The sequence below is a fragment of the Accipiter gentilis genome, chromosome 5, assembly GCF_929443795.1.
Source record: "Accipiter gentilis chromosome 5, bAccGen1.1, whole genome shotgun sequence".
NCBI lineage: Eukaryota > Metazoa > Chordata > Aves > Accipitriformes > Accipitridae > Astur > Astur gentilis.
Window position 1 is genome coordinate 38,531,724 of NC_064884.1, and position 19,151 is coordinate 38,550,874.

Sequence of the window (19,151 nt, forward strand, 5' to 3'; positions counted from 1 at the left end):
CAGGTCCTGCCTGCTGCTGAGTGCTCCCAGCTGACAGCTTATTTGTTATTACTTTAAATACCCACTGTTTGTGTTAAGCACAGCAAGAAGTCTAGTAAACTGAAATGGTGACATTTAAAAACTGAAGTCTCTCAAGTAGATGTTTAATCTCTCTAATAAGGAAGTTATCTGCTAAATACCAAGTTTAACAGTTATGTAATAAGTCCATATCAAAACACAGATAATGACTGGTGGGGTATGGTTTAGCAATTGGTGTTTAATTAACCTGTAAAGGCTTTCCTGCTTAATCTAAATTACGCTTCTAGCCCACAGACGAAGGTGCAATGCTGGAAGTTTTGTCACTAAAACAGTTGCTTTAAGCGCTGCGGCACCTGAGGCTAATGTGGTGGCTGTGAGCATGGGGGGTGGCTTTGTGCACGGGGGGTGCTGTTCATGGAGCCTTCAAGCTGGGTTGGGGCTTCCCTTCTCCCTTCTGCCCTGCCCTTCCCGGCAGAGGAGCTGTGGCTCCCATCACCCTGCCTGCCACCTCTGCCAAAGTCCTCCCCGGTGGCTTTGTCCTCTCGCTGGAGCGTGGTTACAAAATCTGCTGCACCAAGCCACGCACTGGGTGCTGCCAGCTCCAGCGTGCCCAGTGCCCATTCCCGAGCCCCGAAGCGGGGCCCGGCTTTGTCACCCCATGGGGTGTCCATCCCTTTTTTTAAAGGAGGAGGTCACATTTGAAAGCGTAGAAGAAGGTCTTAGTCTTGGATTGGGGTTTTGGGGAAGCAGGACACAGTGCAAAATGAAAGAATGTTAGTATACGGTCAGGGGAAATGCAAGCCTTGGCCAGGACCCAGGGAACAGGCAAAGGAGAACCAAGTAAATTGAAACAAAGTCTGGGGGGGCTGTCTGAGCGATCATGTAGACAAAATGAGGTGTACAGTGAGAACCTTCAATGCTTCCTGTGTCTCTAGGTGAATAAACCAGGACAGGCATGGGACATCGCACAGGCATAATGAAAACCAGTTATAGAGATGAGGCAGTGCGATAGGAAACCTGCGACAATTGTGCATTATCACAGAAACGAAAAAGGTCCGCTGTCTTCCACCACAGATGCTGCTGTATGCCCTTCAGCTCTGCTCAGAGCTGGAGCTCCGGCAGCGTTCTGCAGAGCCATCGGCCACGACGGGCCACCCTGGCTCAGGTCCTCTGCCACCACGCAGGAACCGGGCACCTGGAGAAACGGTGGGTGGCGTGGAAGGGATGAAGGACTGACATCTGCTGTGTGGTCATGGCATGCCTTGTTGAGAGGTCCTTGGAGAACAGCTTTCCCTCTCCTTCTTGGGGACACCAGCCTCCCTCTAACTGAGAAATTCTTCTTCCTGGCAGGCTTCCATCCTTAGTGCCTGGTGTATTTTGGCACATTTCAGGGCTCAGTGGAGTGGTTTTGAAGCTTTTCCTTTTCTACTGCCAAAATCCCTCTGTGTCACAGTGTGCATGCCTACAGCGCGGAGTCAAGTGGAGACATGATGGATCTGCACATCCAACCTTCAATGAAAAGGAGGAAATGTGGAACAAACTCATCCTGAGCACAAGTCCTTCAATTTCAAGGGGCTTCCAACATCCAGAATCACTTGTATGGTGCCACTCCCCCAAAATCTGCAAAGTGATGCTGCGGTCAACCAACTGCTGAAATGCGAGGTGGAAGAGCGGTCCTGTGACAACAGCTTTGAAAGGAGCTGGGAAGCGGCAGGTGTGCCACTATGTCAGGGAGGTACTGTAAAAAACTCAGGTCCCATTCTTATGTCATGAATCAACACTTCCACCTAAATCTCCTTTCTAACATTCATTACGGTATGAATGCTAACAGCAGGCTTCTGCTACATGTTTCACAGTGTTAAGCAAAAGGCCAGGTTTTGCAGTTTAAATAAAGTATCTATTTATTGTGGAAAAGATAGGATGTGTGCTCCTTAGGACTTTACGTATGGCATGGATGAATCATGCAGGAGGTGATGGAAACTGTTTTTTAGGCAGCAGCAGTCCTCCTTTGCTCTCTTTGTAAATGCTCAGTGAGTCTGTACAGTGAAGTTGCTCCGAGAGCCTTAAGGAACAGCACAAGTAGACATGGAAACAGGCTCTCTGTTCTCAGAAGACCAAAACACAATCCCTGCCTGGCTGTGGCACTGAAAATAACATAACAGCCCTTTCATCAGGAGCCCCCAGATTCTCAAAACCCTTTGTATGCTGTGCTTGAGAGACTCCTAAATGCAGAGAAACTTTATTTGCAGTCACTGGATTGGAAAGGCAGGTGCTTTCCTTCCTTCCTCTTTCTGCTGTGCAGTCCTTGTCAGTTTAGTTAACATCCTGAGTCCATGTGAAGCAGCAAATGTCACTCGGGGAATCACCAGGGTAGGGGGAGCATGCATGGTCTGCTGCCAGTTTTTCCAGTCCTTGCACCTCTTACTGAAGAGTGGAGAAAGCAACCAACTTCGTACATCAAAGGACATAACAACACAGGCTGGGCCAGTGGGGAGCTCAGCTTGCGTGCCAGCTCTGATTGTAAACCTGGTGGGATGGCTGAACGGGGGAACAATGCAAATTGGAAAATACACCCAGAAGAGGTATGTTGTGACTTGTCTCCTTTCCAGCTTTGGGGAATGAGACTGCCCTGAGCTCTCCATCTTTGTCCTGTGCTTAACAAAAACCGTGTGAGTGCTCAGATCTCACTTCCAAAGAGTCCAGGTCTCTAGGTGGTCAGATTGCAGGGCACTGGATCATACTAGAGAATATCTGAGAGTACTAGACAGTCTCAGCTACTTTGAAGTTAAAAGTAAATGTCAACTCATGTGTGGCATGCCCGAGTATTTTGAGACAGGCTGAACATCGTAACTTACTTCTTGATTTATCTGCTCTGTTTAAGGTCATTCTGGCCTTTTAGCTACACATCTGCAAAAGGAGAAACTAATTTGTATGTGGAGAAACAGTATTGTCCTGGACAGCAATAAGCCTGATGGAAATCAGGTAAACTTAGACAAAAAAATCCTGTTCTAACTGATGTGACTGTCCTTGTCCAGAAGAGATTCACTTCCTTTTGTGCAACATCTAGCATAAAGAAGACATTGTCCATCAAATGGTCCCAAACTAAATTTTACTAACCATAACGCCTTGCGTAGCCACATTTTGTGTTTTGTGGAGTCAGGGAAACCAAAGGACCTGGTTTTGCAGCAACTGATATGGAGGAACCTTCAGGCCACTATTCAGGTCCTACAGAATTAGTCTGATCTCAACATGCAAACCAGCAGCTAAACAGCAGGGGAAGGGATGTACCGCAGTCACACCAGGGGTGTATGGAGACAGTGGGGCTCCCAGCTCTTCCCTGTCTCTGCACCAGGACGATGCCTGGGATGCACAAAAGATTTTGAAGCTCTTGGACCGTTGGCCTTCCCTTTCTTCCCCCATGGTGGGGATTGCAGTGCTGGGTGAGCAACAGGGGTTGGTGTTTGTAGATGCCGAGTAGCTGTTATGTGACTGCCCCGACTGCAAGAGATTGGCCTGGGGGAGCCTGGAGCTGCCTCCCTATCCCATGCTCCAGTGACGGTGAGCGCCAAGACCAGGATGCTCGTGCCAGTCCCGGGGCTTATGGGATCGCGCAGCCAGCACGGCACGTGGGGGCTGGTACTCCTCAGAAAAATGGTTGTGCCCTGCTGCTCGTGGCATCTCCCTAAACAGCGAATGGGTGGTTTTCTGCAGACCTCTGAAGCAGCTGTGGCACTGACCTAAGGCCCATGCGTATTCGGAGGAGTATACGGACACATGTAGAATTTGCCAGAGCTGGTGTGCTTGCAGACTGGGATGCAGGAGAGCTGTCGGAGGTGCGTGTGCTGGACAACAATTTCAGCGGCTTTCTGAGGCGTGTGTGACCGCAGCGTGGTGGTGGGCAGCAAAGAGAGGAGACAGAGGCAGGAGATGAGCACTGCATCTTTCTAGAGTTCTCCCCCATGAAGACACAGCTTGATTCAACTAACGGCAGTAATTAGAACTAATACTTTGGTAAGGGTTCCAGATTTCCTTTGTAATTAACCCCAGGGAGCTTACATTTTTTCCACCTACAGTAACCTGTCATATGTGCGGTGAGAATTTCTTGTCTTTTTCTTCAGGTTTCTTTTTCTTCCCCTTTCTTCCCCCCTCCCAATTCAGAGACAAAATTTGACTTTCTCCATTCATAGATAAATGGGACAGCGCTGATGGAAATAGCTCCCTCGCTACCTCTTGTATCTGTGAGCTGATAAAGAGGAGGGGTGTTTTGAGATCCTGGCCAAGACTAACATCTATGAAGTTACTTTTAATAGCTGCTGTTCTAAAGGCATAGGCCAAAGGTGGCATGAACATGTTAAGTGGCTTATTGATACTGCTGCTAGAATTAGAAACACTTCAGGGCCTTGATGTGGTTAGTCCTCAAAATACATCTGAGAAGAAAGTTTTTACAGTTCCTGTTTTCCTGGTGGGGAGATTAGCCAGGATTGCTAAAGCAGAATTTAGGTCTGGATTTGGGTATTTATGCCAATTAATCATTTGCTCAGATTGCTAGTTCCTTACCTGAACGAGCATTAGTACACCCAGAGCTGAACTGAGACCCAGTCAGGGCTCTGCTCCTCTTTTGCCATCTGTCTCTGGCCCTGACCAGTTCACACCAGCCACATCCAGCGAGAAGGATATATATGTTGTTAGCAGATATAGGTGGATATCTGCTTAGTGGCTGTGTCTGTCCTTCTCCCAGGATACCCTGGGATAACTTGCAAGCTTACAAATTTCCTGAACTTTAGGTTAGGTCCACATCTTTGTATTTAGCTTCAATTTGTGGCTCTTTCCTATAAACTTTTATAATTAGCACCTGAATCTGCTTGTGCTTTTGGTCTTTGCACTATGCAGTGGCAATGAGTTCCACAGTTTATCTTGGTGCTGTGTAAAAATGTACTTCTTTTGCTCATTTTTACCCTGCAGCCTGACGATTTCTGTGACAACCCCCACCTTTTGCATTGCAAAGAATAGTGAGTAGCATTCCCCGCTGAGTTTTTACAAGTACTTCTAATAATCATTCTTGACATCCTGCATGATTTTCTTCAATCACATATCTCCTTTTTCAAGCTAAGGAGCCCTACACCATTTAATCTTTTCTTATATGCCAGCTATATCGCTGATGATAATTCCATACTTAGTAAAAAATCCAGGTACCATCAAGAACTAATAAATTGCCCAAACCAACCAAGAGAAGAATTTTGTTTTCCAACCTTGTCCCACAAAAGCCACATTCAAGACAGGAGGAGATGCAGACTGCCTTAACATAACATTATGGCACTTTTTAGAAACCGCAGTTCTCACTATCAGTTTAACAGCACAGAAATCTGAGCAACTGCCCTAAAATCGTTATCCAAATGAAATATTTCTGAGCACTGGCCTTTTAGTGGTAAGATCCGAACTGAGAATTAGTATTTTTCAAGTGTTTCATATGATACATGCTCATGAGAACAAATTACACGTGTTATACCTACAAATACCCATGGCCATGTATTTTTAATTTAACTCAGATACTGATGTCAGTAACCAGAAAGACAACACAGATGCTTTGGGTCTCAGACCCAGATGTTTCGGTCGCTGTGACAACACCTGCGCTGGCTCCGTTGGCAGAGCTAGCAGCCCCAACACAACTGCTGTCGCTGCAGAGCCCTCCGAGGAGCAAACAAGCCTGGTCCTCCCACCGTGGGGGCCTGGGCAGCAGCCCCAGCTGCTGGGATGCAGAGGTTTTTCTCCATTGCAAAGTTACCTCAGAAGCTCAAGGGAAAGCATCAGTGAAGTTGCTAATATCTCACTCCCTTTGTTCTCTGAGAGGCAGGGGGAAGGAGGACACAGCTTGTTGTTGCTTACAACAAGGCAGGTGGGGGTTTTTTTGGCTCTGGACTTTTTCTCTGTTTACATTAGAGTTTGCAACACGGGAAAGGTCAGAGATGGGGACATCCCAGTCGGGCACCTGCGCCAAAGTGGGGAAGAAATGGCAGTGGCTCAGAAGTTCTGGCAACCAGCAATACAGGGAATTTATCTAAACTGTAACTTAGCGAGTGGGCTCCCCTGCGTAACCAAATCTTTCACAGAGCCACTGGGGTGATTTAATCTTAGTGGTTTCATTTCATGCTTGCTGTTAATAAGGTTAATAAGTTAGTCTTTCAATGACTTTGAAAGTATACCTTAAGAAAGGCAGGATGAAGCTGGAGAAGCACTTGAAATACACTAGTTATAGACCACTTCTTTTTATTTGTGTGTTAGTAAACATTTTATTTCAGTCTCAATGCATTATATCTACATGAACACAGCTGCCAGGCAGTGCTGTTCATACATACCTTCCAGAGAGGAGCAGTGCTTGATGACTCAGTGAGACATCAGTGCTTTGTTAAAATTCGCCAGGTATAACTGGGGACTTCCCTGTAATCAAATGAGTAGGTAGAGGATACAGGGTTTTGTTTTCAGGATTTTTTTTTCCACAGGCAGGTTGTTATTTCTGCTGAGAAGATGGGAGATACAATGCAAATGACAAAATCTAGGTGATGGCTCTATTACCAAGAAGCAGAAAACAGAATCAAATGGAAAAGAGAAGCACTAGGACAAGTGTCTCAGCAAGGTCAAACTGCATGCCAAAGGAGCTGCGTGGCCAGTACGACGTATCACACCCAACCCAATTAACAAGGCTATTTAAATCTGAAAAATTCTTGGTTCGGTCTAAATTTGGCTGAAAGCATTTGAAGAAAGGTGGCTATTAAAGATTAGCAACAGAGAGCAGGAAGGAATATGTATATATATTTTCTTTATCAGTAAAGTATTTTCCAGTCATAAGAGTGTCTTGTGCCGCATGCTGATCTCACAGATGGTGCAGTAAATCAGGGCTAACTCTGCAAGTGTCAGTGGAATTATCTTGGTGTAAATAGTATCCGAATTGGTCCCTAGCTGTGAAAGACAGGGATTGTCTTGGGGCGTAAGCATAGATAGGAGAAGTAAAGTTTTTGCGATTTTTTTAAAATTCCCCCCTCCCCCCCCCTTGGAGTCTGAGTCACTTTGTGGCTTTGAGCATTTTGCATAATTGTTTTGCCTTGGTTTCCTCCCTGCAAAGTCAGCTGATAGTTCCAGAGGAGCTCTTGAGTAGAGAACTTTGATTATGGAAATTGCTATGGAAATGCTTGTTTATTACCGTTAATGGAAGTGATATAATATATTAGAAAATTTTAGCTCAGCCAAGGGACTTGGAGGGCAAAAGGCACCACAGATTCACCAGCAGCTGGTTTTTGAAGTACCAGCTATTATTGCTTATGATGAAGAGAACTTTCAGCTTTAAGGGGAAGATACCACCCAAAAGTAAAGCAAAGAATATAATCCTGTGACTGCAACGGGTCAGACTTCAAAACTCAGTACAAGCTCCTTGTGACTTGCATATGAATTCAGTGTCAGGCAGTAGTGACCACAAGCCTTTCTTCTTTGATGTCTGTTCAGCTTATATTAAATTTGAGGGTGTTCTGCAATATCTCTGCAGACACATGGGATTTGGAGGTCTTCTCTCCTAAGGAGAGACTATAGGCTTAAACAGCCCGTTGCACTCTTTTCATCAGTCCTCTTCCGAAAGACACACCTAACTTTTGGTTAAAGATTGTGAGAAGTGGGGTCTGTATTGGTTGTCTGTACAATGCCAGGAATATTCAGTAAAGCATGTGGGCATGTTACCACAATAATCTTATTTAAATTTGAGACAAGGGATGCTCACATACAAAAAATTCTACCTCTGTACTTCATAGGGGACGATGTGCTGCCACAATGGAGCAAGGTGGCAACCTACCAGCAGTGATAGACCAAAGCCAGAGAGTGTTGTTTTCCTAATGTCTCAAATAAATAATCAACGGCTAAGGAAAGGAAAAGAGAGCTTCTGAATTTGCACAATGTCTGGAAGGAATAATTCAGAAGCCGGCTCACCATGAACAACGCATCCTTCAGCTTTCTAATAGAGGAGGCTGGGATGTGCCAACAACAGAAGATTCCTGGCCTTTACTATGACTCTGGACATTGAAGATGGTATTAATTTTTCCTAAATGTGGCCAGGTGTCTGGCCTCCTTCCACAATCAGTGGAGGAAAAGGAGGTGATTTATCCAGCCTCTCTCTGTCCCTGGGCTGTAGAGGGAACCAAGTTAGACCAGATACTAACTTACAGACAGCTAAAATTAGCAAGATGAATTGCTCTTTTACTGCTTCATATGTTTAACAAATTGCACACTTTCCCCACAATTGTGTGTAAGGTTTCTGCTTTACAGGGAGAGAGGAAAGTGAGGCTGAGATGAACTGACTTCCCCAAAGACAGCAGCAGAACTGAGATTCAAACACATGTCCATCCAACTCCAGCCACCCCCCTCTTCAGATTATAGTGCCTATAATAACTAGTAACTATAACAACTGTAGTATTATAGTAACTATAATAACTATAACAAATAACTAGTCACTGTGCAGGAAAGAATTTCTACTTCTCCTCATGGGCATAAAGGAGGGTCAAAAAATATGGCTGAGTGGACAAACACAGCCAGCTCCATCAGGCTTGTTCTGAAATGTAGGGTTGCTTGTGGGACATCCAGGGCTCATTACCAAACTCTGCTAATTTCAGTTTTCTAAAGTTGGGTGGCAAGTTTCAGAAAATTGGGCTTGTGAAGATATACCCAGTGATTTACCTGCCTCACCTGACAACAGCAGCGCATTGTTGCTGTTGCTCTCGTTGCCAAGCATATGGAAGCTGAGTGCTCTCTGGATACTAGCCAGACATCCAAAAGTTAAATTGATGGGAATTGCCATGAGGGTTCTAACTAATGGGAGACATAAAGAATGAAGCCTGTTTTATTTTTGCTTGTTTCTTTTCTTATGAGCATTTTCTTCACAGAACAAACCTAGATACGACTGCATGCAGCGTATTTCTTCTGCGTCTCCCCCCTGGGAATGACTTACACCAAGTTGTGATCTGTTTTGCTGTTCCAGCCCATTGGGCTCATCAGTTTATTCAACTGACTTTTTAAATGACCCTATTTTTCCTGACTTTGGAAAAAGTGGGAAGAATCTAATTGCACTTCTGGGCACAGGGTGTAATGTCAGGGCGGCGGGATGAAGGGAGGGGAGTGGAGGACTCTGCTTCTCAGAAGGGGAAGAGCTCACTGGGCAAACCTATTGGGGTGGCTTGGGTGATTTGCACATCAGTCGTCAGTTTACAGGATATGCTTTTAAGCCACATAGCTGGTGTCGGCACAATTCAGTGCAGGACGCTTAGTGGTTTCTTATCCGCAGGGACAGATGTTACAGAGAAGCTTAGATATGCACCTGTAGTTAGATTAAACATTTGAGGGCCTATCTTCTTCAAGCCATTAGAGCTTGGGGTCCCTCTTCACAGACTGCTGTATATGCACTCTCTGGACCAAACTGTAGATTAATAGCTCCGGAGATGGAGAAATATTTTTTTTCCTAAATCACAGTTCTGTTTCATTTTATGTTGCTTGCTAGATTAAATTTTAGAGCTCTCTCAGTTTTTTTTTTTATGCAAAGTGAGACCAGAAATTTTCACTGTTGTACAGTTTTGAAAGCTTTTTTTTCTTTTTGCCGTAAGCAAAGCTCAGGAAATCAAAGGTGATTCATCTTTAAGCAGCAAGTGATTTAAACCAAACAATGCTTTTTGATTTATGATAATGAAAAAGATTGCAGAGTGATGACGGGTCAGATGATGAAAACTCACACTGCACCGATTTTTATGATAAGTATCATTATATTCATGCACTCAACTAATTCTTCACTATCAGTTTTATTTGTGGGTTTTATTTATTTTAAAAGTTTTTATTTAGGGAATTTATTGGCAGGGTGTGATTGACAGCCTTGGAAAAAGAAGTCTGCTATTCAGAGAACGGATATAAAATTTCCTCATGCAGCCCTGCCAGTATGCCTCAGCTCATCAGGACCACAACAAAAGAGTAAAAGAACATCAGAGCATCTTTCTGTGGTCACATTAAAAGTCTGGTCTGGTATCCTGCCTTCAACAGTGACCCATAAGAGCTGCCTGAGGGGGTACCATGAAAGAAGAGGAAATGCAGGGTGATACTTTCTCCCAAATATTCCCCTAGTCACCAACATTTGTGACTCAGAGAATTCCCACGCTGGAGTCTCACACACGTAGGCATGCTCACAGCATCGTCACATACATACACAGGACCCACAGCATCCTGTGGCAAGACATTACACTTTCTTAATTGCATTTTTTTGTGACAACAAAACATTTTTTACATTTGTTGGGTTCTTTTAATTTGTTTTTTTTTTTTTTTTTTTGTCTTGCCACCTGCTGGTTTCACTGGATGCTCCCCAGTTTTGGACTGGAAAGAGGATACTAATTTTTCTATGCCTCCCACTGGGAGGGACATTTGGTTTCTGAACCTTTCCTTCAGCAACACAATCTCCTTTTTTGCTGACTTCAGGCCTAGACTTGACTTAGAAGATGACCATTAAAAACATTAAACATGAATGAACACTGAAAAATGGAGTCAGTCCGAATCATAAGATTTTTTTTTAATTGACTGCTTTTTGATTTTTAAGCTAAATGATGTATTTTACTTCTCTTGTGGATTTACAACTGCTGGAAGTACTTATCTGTCATGCTTTTAATCTGTTTTATTTTATTTTTTCCTGAATCATATATTTTAGACAGATTTTTGCTTATTTAAGCTTAGCTTTCATGAATCTGCTTGACTCCAGGAGCCAGAGATTTAAGAAATGGGTCAAAAGTACAGTGAGACTGAAGACAAAGCCGTAAGAGCTTGCAACACTAGGATTTTTTTGTTGTTGTTGTGGTTGTTTTGCTTTCAGAAAACTTATTCAGGAAGCATCTAAACCATGCTTTACTTAACGTAGGCTGCTCCAGAGAGTCACGGATGGTTTTTATGTTTAGTACAGAGAATCAGCAAAAAGTAGATTTAGAAAGGGCCTGTTAATATCATCTAGCTCATCCCCCTTTCTGAGACAGGATTCCTGTGTTGTTTGTTTGTCCAACCTGGCCTTAAATTTCCTCCTGTGACAGAGAGTCTGCAGCCTTGCTAGATAACCTTTTCCAGTGCTTAACTATCCTTATCGCTAGAAACTTTTCCTAATGTCTAAACTAAGTCTCTCTTGCTGAGCCTAAGCTCACTATTTCTTATCCTACCTTCCCTAGAGATGAAGAATGTTTATTTGCTTGTTCTTTGCAGCAGCCTTTTAGAAAAGCGTTATCATGTCCTTTCTTCCCCACACTAAACAACCACCATCCTCCTCTCTCTTCTCACAGACCATCATTTCTAGACCTCTGACTGTTCACCCTACCCTCCTTTTAACTCCCTTGGCTTGGCACGTGTCTTTATTGAGGCACAAAAGTGGACCCACTGTTTCTTTGGAGAGGACATCATGCCTGGGGCGGTGCTGCGGGGAGGAGTTGGACCATTTCCCACTTCCTACTAACACAGCCTCTCTGCTAATGCCACGATGACATTTTGCTTTTACCCACAGCAACACCATGCTGCGTGCCCGAGCCATGCCCGAGAGCGGGTTTACGTCTGTGCCCAGCCCTTCGTGCGGAGATGCTGCCCTGCCAGCCAACCACCACCACCTACTCCTACCTAAGGGCAACATTTTGCAATTACCCCTACTGAATTACACCTCTGTGCGGATTGGGGCCCCACATCTGGGTGCACAGCTGTCTCACGCCTTGGCTGGAGACCTTCAGGCTTCAGCTTGACCTCTTGGGGACAACAGAATGCCGTACATAGGTGTAGCAGAGATCTGCCTGACCACAATCACCTTATTACTAAAAGCACTTGAACAATACTGGAGGCCCTGACCTCTCCCTGTACCTTACCTCTCTTGCACCTGGGCAGTGCTACAGGATAAAACTTCTCATGTCTCTCCCACAAGTCACGCTTCCAAGTAATGGCCAGTGACTTGCTTTTCTTAGCTGTACCTGGGGCTTGTGTCTCTTTGGCAACGCATTCAGCCGCAAGGTTACAGCTCCCATTTCAGCCAAGCTTGTTCCACCTCTTCACGGGGACTCAGCTGATGGTTAAGAGCACCGTACTTGATGTCTCTGGACTGCTGTCCTGCCACATTTTAGGGATAATCCTCCAATGTCCTCAGGCATTTTTTCTGGGCCAGCTGTTCTGGAGTGCACTATAATCATGGTTCTCACACATCCTGGACATGTCTTCAATATACCATAAAAGCTGGAGTTCATTGATGGTGCCAACATATTTCACTCTTCACAGTAACTTCAATATGCTTGTCAATTTTTCACTTCATACACAGTGACTTTAAAAATACATTGAAACAGCATTTAAATTATCTTAATGATGGTGTTGGCAATATCATGAACCTCTACTTCCTTCTTTCCTGCACTTGTTAGATCTGCCCAGATTGACGTCTGACACACTTTGCAGCTTATGAAAGTAAGGCATTAAAAAGACTTATCCACAACTCCTTTAAATGAGATAAGCTGGTTCTGGCAGTCAGTGGTTTTTACCTCTGTCTGACCAGGGTTTCATAAGTAACTGCTCCATGCTGGTCTTGCGCTGTGGAGCATAATCTGTACTCAGTACTCCTTGCTACTGTACAGCCCAGATCTCTCTGGGCAGTCAGTGAGTCACTTTGGTAGTAGTTCTCCCCACTGCCACAGCTCCCGGTTGTCAGCAGAGCTTCCTATTAGAATGATATTTGGCACTTCTCACAAATCTGAAAGAATTAAGTGTGGATCTCTTATTACTGTCCATTGCCAGGGTATCATCAAACCAACATGATCTCATTCGTACACAAGCACAGAGCCTGCAACCTAATGCCAAGGATTAAAGAAAATCCTGGAAAATTTGTGCACTAGTGCTGTCTTGTGATTTCCTTCTAGTTAATCATTGCAGCCCTCTCTCCTCAGCTCCCTCCCACTCCTTTGCCAAAGGGGGAAGGGCAGAGATGAGAAAGATCTGACAAAGTGATTGAAATGGCTTTTTGCAAGGCACCTGATAAACTTTATTCACTTAAGCAGATAAACTTGTCCTTCATGAAAGGAGCATTAATGAGTTCCATCAATGTTGGCTGTGCTGCTCTTTATGATTGTTTGGTTGGTTGGTTGGTTTGTTTATTGCCAGGAAGAGCATAGACCTGGTGCACGGGTCACAGGCCAAAACAGAGGGAGTGGAGGGTGGAGGAGATATTTGGTTTTAGATATGACTGCCTGGAGTATACAGGTTACAAGTTTCATGATTTTCTGCAGAGAATGAGACCGAGCTGGCTGAGACAGCAGCTGTATTACCTTGAACTAACAACATCTCATTGACAGTTGTATTCTGCAGGCCTGTCAATTGCTCAGGCTTGTCAAATTACACCATGTCATTTTTATTAGCTTGATATCTGGAGAGTTATCTCAACCATTAGAAAAGGTACTCAAAACGACATCAAATGATTTGTATGTAACATAACATTGTTGTTGGGTTGCCAATCGCTAGCAGGCTTTCTGATGCTGCTTCCAGTCCTTCGCTTCCTGCTGAGTAGTAGCTTTTAATATAAAATAAAAGCCATTAGCAGTGCTATGTGCTAAAGTGCTCAGAAACCGGCCTTACTCATATTTTGTTTGGTTGCCAATAGCTTAATCAGAGTTACCTTTTCTGAGTCATCGGTGTGACTAATACCCTTGTGAGGCCACCTAGAATAGACTTCCTCTGAAATCGTTTGTCCTCTTCCCACCGAGCTACCTCTGATCCATAAAGGCAACTTTGGCAAATCCCTTTGGTCTTCCATTGTACCACAGTCTACATCACATAAATAAGACTGATAAGTAAAAACATTGGTGTGTTTCCTCAGGGACATCATTAAGTGTTCTGCTGGAAGGAGTAGTGTTTGTCATTTCTGATGCAAAATAAAATGAGTAAAAAGTGACTTGCTCAAACTCCCATTCTGAAGCAGTGACAGAGCTAGGATTAGGATCAATCAACTGAATCCCAATACCGAGATTTATTCACTAAAAATAAATAATCCCATCTTCTCTAAACCCATCACGTTGGATTTTCAGATTCAGTCTAATTGGGAATATTGACATATCATTCTAAATATTCCACTCTAATTATACCCCACCCCCCACACCTCAGTTACCGTATTTCCACATGCAAGGGCTGTGTGTTAATTGTCAAAAAAAAATTAATTCAGCAGAACTGCAGCTAGTTTGTGGGGGTGGCAAAGAGAAGTGTTGTATTACCAGGCACCGACCTTTCCTGCAGAGTCAAGAGGGAGATTCTTCAGAGCCAGAGTCACGATCTTTTCTGTCCTAGGTGCAGAGTGCAGTAGAAGCCTTTCCCTATGGGAGGGTTATTTGGAGATTAAGGATATTTTAGGGAACATTATTTTTGACTGGGTTCAGTTTCTCCAGGAGATGGGTTTTACATGCTAAACCCATGTCAGTCCAGTAGATCTTGTTATAGATAGTCAAGGCATTTGTCTACTATGAATGGTTTGAGAATTTCTGATAGCAACCTAGGGATTTTAGCTTTAATCTTTTTATTGATAATGGTGAGAAGTCATCAGTGAGCACTGTGGCCTCATGTGTCTAGCTACCATGGCACAAAAGTTGTTTACACCTGTATGTGAAGCCGTGAGTTACTAGAGTCTTAGAAGACCTGTTCTTGTTTGTTTAACAGCATGGTTTCACAAGCATTTATTTTAATGACAGTATTATGTTAAGCATCTCTCTCCCCCACCTTTGTGAGGGTGCCAGCCAGTGCAACGCAGGGACTACTCAGGCTAAAAATCAGTTTGCTTGTGTACTGCTGTTAATCTCGCATGCAATGACAATGAGTTTTGTTGGATTGGCACGTGGCCTCACAAAACCAGCTGGGCAAGCAACACCGCGTCAGGGACCGCAGGGGTGGCGAGGACCAGGAGGAAGCGTGAGGGGTGACAGAGAGGGACGGTCATGGGCGAAAGGATGTCCACACTTCTTAGAACAGTTAAAGATTCTCCGTTTAGGTGCCTTGTTGAACACACACATTAGAGCAGTTGCCTCCTGTTTTGTTTCAATATTTAAGTGATGCAATCACTGGAGACCATGGGTGGTATTAGTCACCATAGGCAGTGTAGTCTGAGAGACTGCCATGGCACCTGAGCTGTGTAAGCTAACATAGCATGAGTCAGCATTTTTTAAATTTAAATACTTATTAAACTTAATATTGTCTGTTATAAATGCACATATAAATGTGTATATATATACACACGTGTGTGTATATATATATATATATGCCACTTCTTAAAAAAGCAGTATGTCTTCTGCCTTCAACAATACTTCACAATTCAACAGAAAACTGCAGACACGTTCATATCTAATTAAATAGTTTATGATCTAGAATTACCTATTTTTTTCCTCTGTTTAATGAGATTCCTCTAGCAAGGTCTGGGAAATAGTATTTTTTTCTTATTTCTTTGTGTTTTAAGTAGCCTTTATGCTTCCATATGGCTTGCATGACTCAGGCTTTATCATTTATAGATTACAAAGTCACAATTAAAGTCCTAGATAAGACTAACGAGTTGAGTGTGGCAGACAGAAGCACTCTTTTCTTTTTTAAATGAAATTCTAACTAAATTTTAAATCTGCAAAATAAATTCACAGTGCAATATTGATTACAAAGAGTTAATTTGTCTAATGAGTCAGTTCTGAAGAACTGTACAATGCCTAACAAATGAAGGTTGCATGGTGTGGTGTAATCATGTCTTTCCCCACCCTCTGTTCCATCATGCCATTAAAACTGCATTATTCTTTATAATGATGCTAAATGACTTTTTTTAAGAACTCATTCTTTAAAGCAGTAGATTTTTGATTGCATATTGCCCTGGATACTTATATGATGTTTATGCAGTTGTCATTCAGGTGTTTTGTATTTTCTACTTTTGGTGGGAAATGTTCACCCAACTCATAGATTTACTATTATTTGTAATAAAAATGTGCTGTTCTCCAGTAAAAGAATATGTTTTCACAATACTAATGTAAGACATGCTTTTCACTTTTATGTTAAACATTTATGTTAAACTTTCGTGTTAAACTTTCATTACCTGAGGTCAATTGATCCTAACCAGGTGGTTACACTTCAGTGCAGAATGAAAGGAGGGGAAAGGGTGTGCTGTGGCTGGGGGGGTGAGGTACACTCCTGATAACCTACTCTATCTTTGTACCTTTGCTTGAACCAAGATATTTGAAGATTGTCAAATGTCTGTTTTCTAGCTTTTGTTAAACGTAACCTTATATATCTCAGCAGCAGCTCTCAGAGTCCACAGCACTCCTTACTACATGGATGAATAGGCTTATTGATTTATTTATTATTTTTTAAATTTTTAATTACAGTGAGTACAGATTAGGACAGGGGGAAGAAAAAGTCCCACAAAAGCAGGTAGAAATTCCTGTAGCAGAAAAGGTCCTGTGGCGCACAAATCTTTGAATTCCCACGTGCGCTGGGCTTTGGCTCCCCAGAACCATGAAAAGCACTAATTTAATTTAAGAAAAAGGAAGAGGGAATACAGAAGGGAAAAAACCTTTGGGAAAATGCATGTGTGTGACCCTCTGTACTACCAGTTAAAAGGCAAAGCTCTGCTCCTCACGCAAGGTCTCTTGAATGCTCTGGACCATCCACATGAGACGGTGGGATCAAGAGCTGCTGAAATTTGAGTGCAAGCTTCACGTTCTTCCTCCTTCAGATAAGCATGTATTTATTCAGGTTGCTTTAAATTACTTTTCATTGATCCAGATATTTCATACTTAGGATGTTTGATACTCAGGCTAAAATATAAAAAGGTCACATACAGTAATTAAAAATATGTTCTCCTCATGAAAACTGAAGGGGAAATTTAAGCTTTAATTAAGTCAGAAAAAAACCTGTAAAGCACAATTTTCTTATTCAACAGCTTTTCCTTAAATGTATTTTGCTTTAGGCACACACACTCAAGGATACAGTAGTGCATTTATTTGCTTTTTAAAACTATTATTAAACATGTTACAAATTCTTTATCCCTGTGTGCAATCAGCAGAGCTTTCACCTTGTTCATCTTTGCAAAGTCTTCATTGCTGATAATGATATGTGAGCCTGGAGGAATTGTGGTAAGAAATTTTAAAATTGCTGTGATCTAAAGAGAGTGACATGCATTTCAAAAAATGTGTGTACATGGGTCAGGATAGGTCAGTGTAAAGATTTTAGCAGTGGGATGACTATAATACACATGTTTAAAAGCAAGTCCTTAGGTATTTAGTGTGCTATGTAATTTTTTTATATAACTATATATGACCTGTCTCCCAGAAAGGGATGGCCTTAGATGATTCAGGGCCTCAGACAAGCATTCTAGAGTAGTTTTAAACAAAATATATAAGATTTTCCAGTCTCCGCTCCTAAACCCCTATCTGACACCATGTCTCCTACCTCTGACAGGCTCCAAACACACACCTCATTTCTGCAAAACCCAATCCCAGACCTCATCCAGCCCCATTCCTCATCTGTCCTGTTTCACCAGCAGAATGTTAATGCCTGTGCCCACAAGTTTAAAGAAGTCCTATTCATTTGCTTTGTCATGTCCTCAATTTCCATTGGAAAATGGAAAAAATCACCTCAGTTATGAAGGAGGTATTTGCCAAAATTCATTTTGGGGGAATTTCTGGAAGCATCATTTCTTCCTTGCCTATGACTCAGGGACAGATGACTCCTTTTCATTATCTAGAAATTGACTGAAGAGAATCTGTTGCTTTTACAGATGTCGAGTGCATCTGACAGTATTTGTCCTTGTATTCACGTGCATGCTGCAGAAGGCAGATGCTTTATCCTTTTGTTTTCCTGATCTCAGATCCCCAGGAGGTTAAAGAGAATTAAATAAAATGTAGAAAAATTTTAGCATCAGAAGTTTCAGTATTGTTAAGGGGTTTAATATATCATAATTGTTCAAGACTTTGCTGTTTCCTTGTGGGTCTGTTTCTCCCTCACTATGATTAAGTTAATGGTGAAGTCTAGATAAATATGACATTTAATGCAATCCTATTCGTGGTGCTATGGAGACGTGCCTTGTAGAGTGTGTCTACTTCACTTTGGTCTACCGCAGCGTGATAAGTTCAGCATGCTTCTGCCAGATCTTCCTAGCTCCCTGTCTTTGTTGTTAATAGCTTAATATGCATGTAAGTATAATACTTGGCAACTTAACGCAACATTTGTCTTCATTAAAGTATTTCACAGACCTCAGTTAATGAAACCCTGTCACTGTGGTTTTAGGTGGGAAAGGCCTTTTACAATGCAGGAAAAATGGTGACAATGCAGGACAGAGATGCTAAGCTTAGTTCTCCCAAGGTGCTCAGGTACCTAGGAGCCTGATGTTGTGTTACGGTCTCTCCAGTGGCAAAGCCATTTGAATTTTTTCCTGTCCCTTCCCACAGCAGTTTGTCCTTCCCCTCAGCCACAACAGTTCTGTTGTTTGTGGGACCTTCTGGAAAGCAGATCGGTAGCAATGTGTAGCAAAGAGTACATTCGGGCCCCATCTTATCCAGCACTTAACGAGGGCTGATACCAATGGGAGTTTTTGCCTGTTAAAGATGGAAGTAAAACCAAACCAGGACTTCAGATTTTGCTCATGATGACAGCATGACGGTCCCTTTCAAAAGAAGCATGTTCTCCTTGCTGTACATGCACAGAAGGAGACAACCTTTCACCCTGCCTAATGTGAAGGAATGTTTTGTGAGGGTAAAACAATACAAACAGCCCTTTCCAAATTTCTGTGTGTTTTCTTTAGTTTTTTTTTTTTTTTTTTTTTTTTTAAATCTGCATTTGTTCAGTGACCTCCTTAAGCCATGACTTCACAAACAGGGGACAGGGAGGACTAACAATTAGTGCCTGAGATTGGAGAGAGGGCAAGAACTTTATTAACCAGCTTTGCCAGTAAAGAATTCATAATTTGGAATAATTTCTGTGGAGATTATTAGGAGTTTAGTATAGGAAAACTAGAGGGCTCTCAACCTAGGCAACATGTGTGCCGATCTGTCCATATTAGGTTAACGTGAATACTAAAATCACTTTGTCCTCTAGCTGGTCACAGCTCTCTG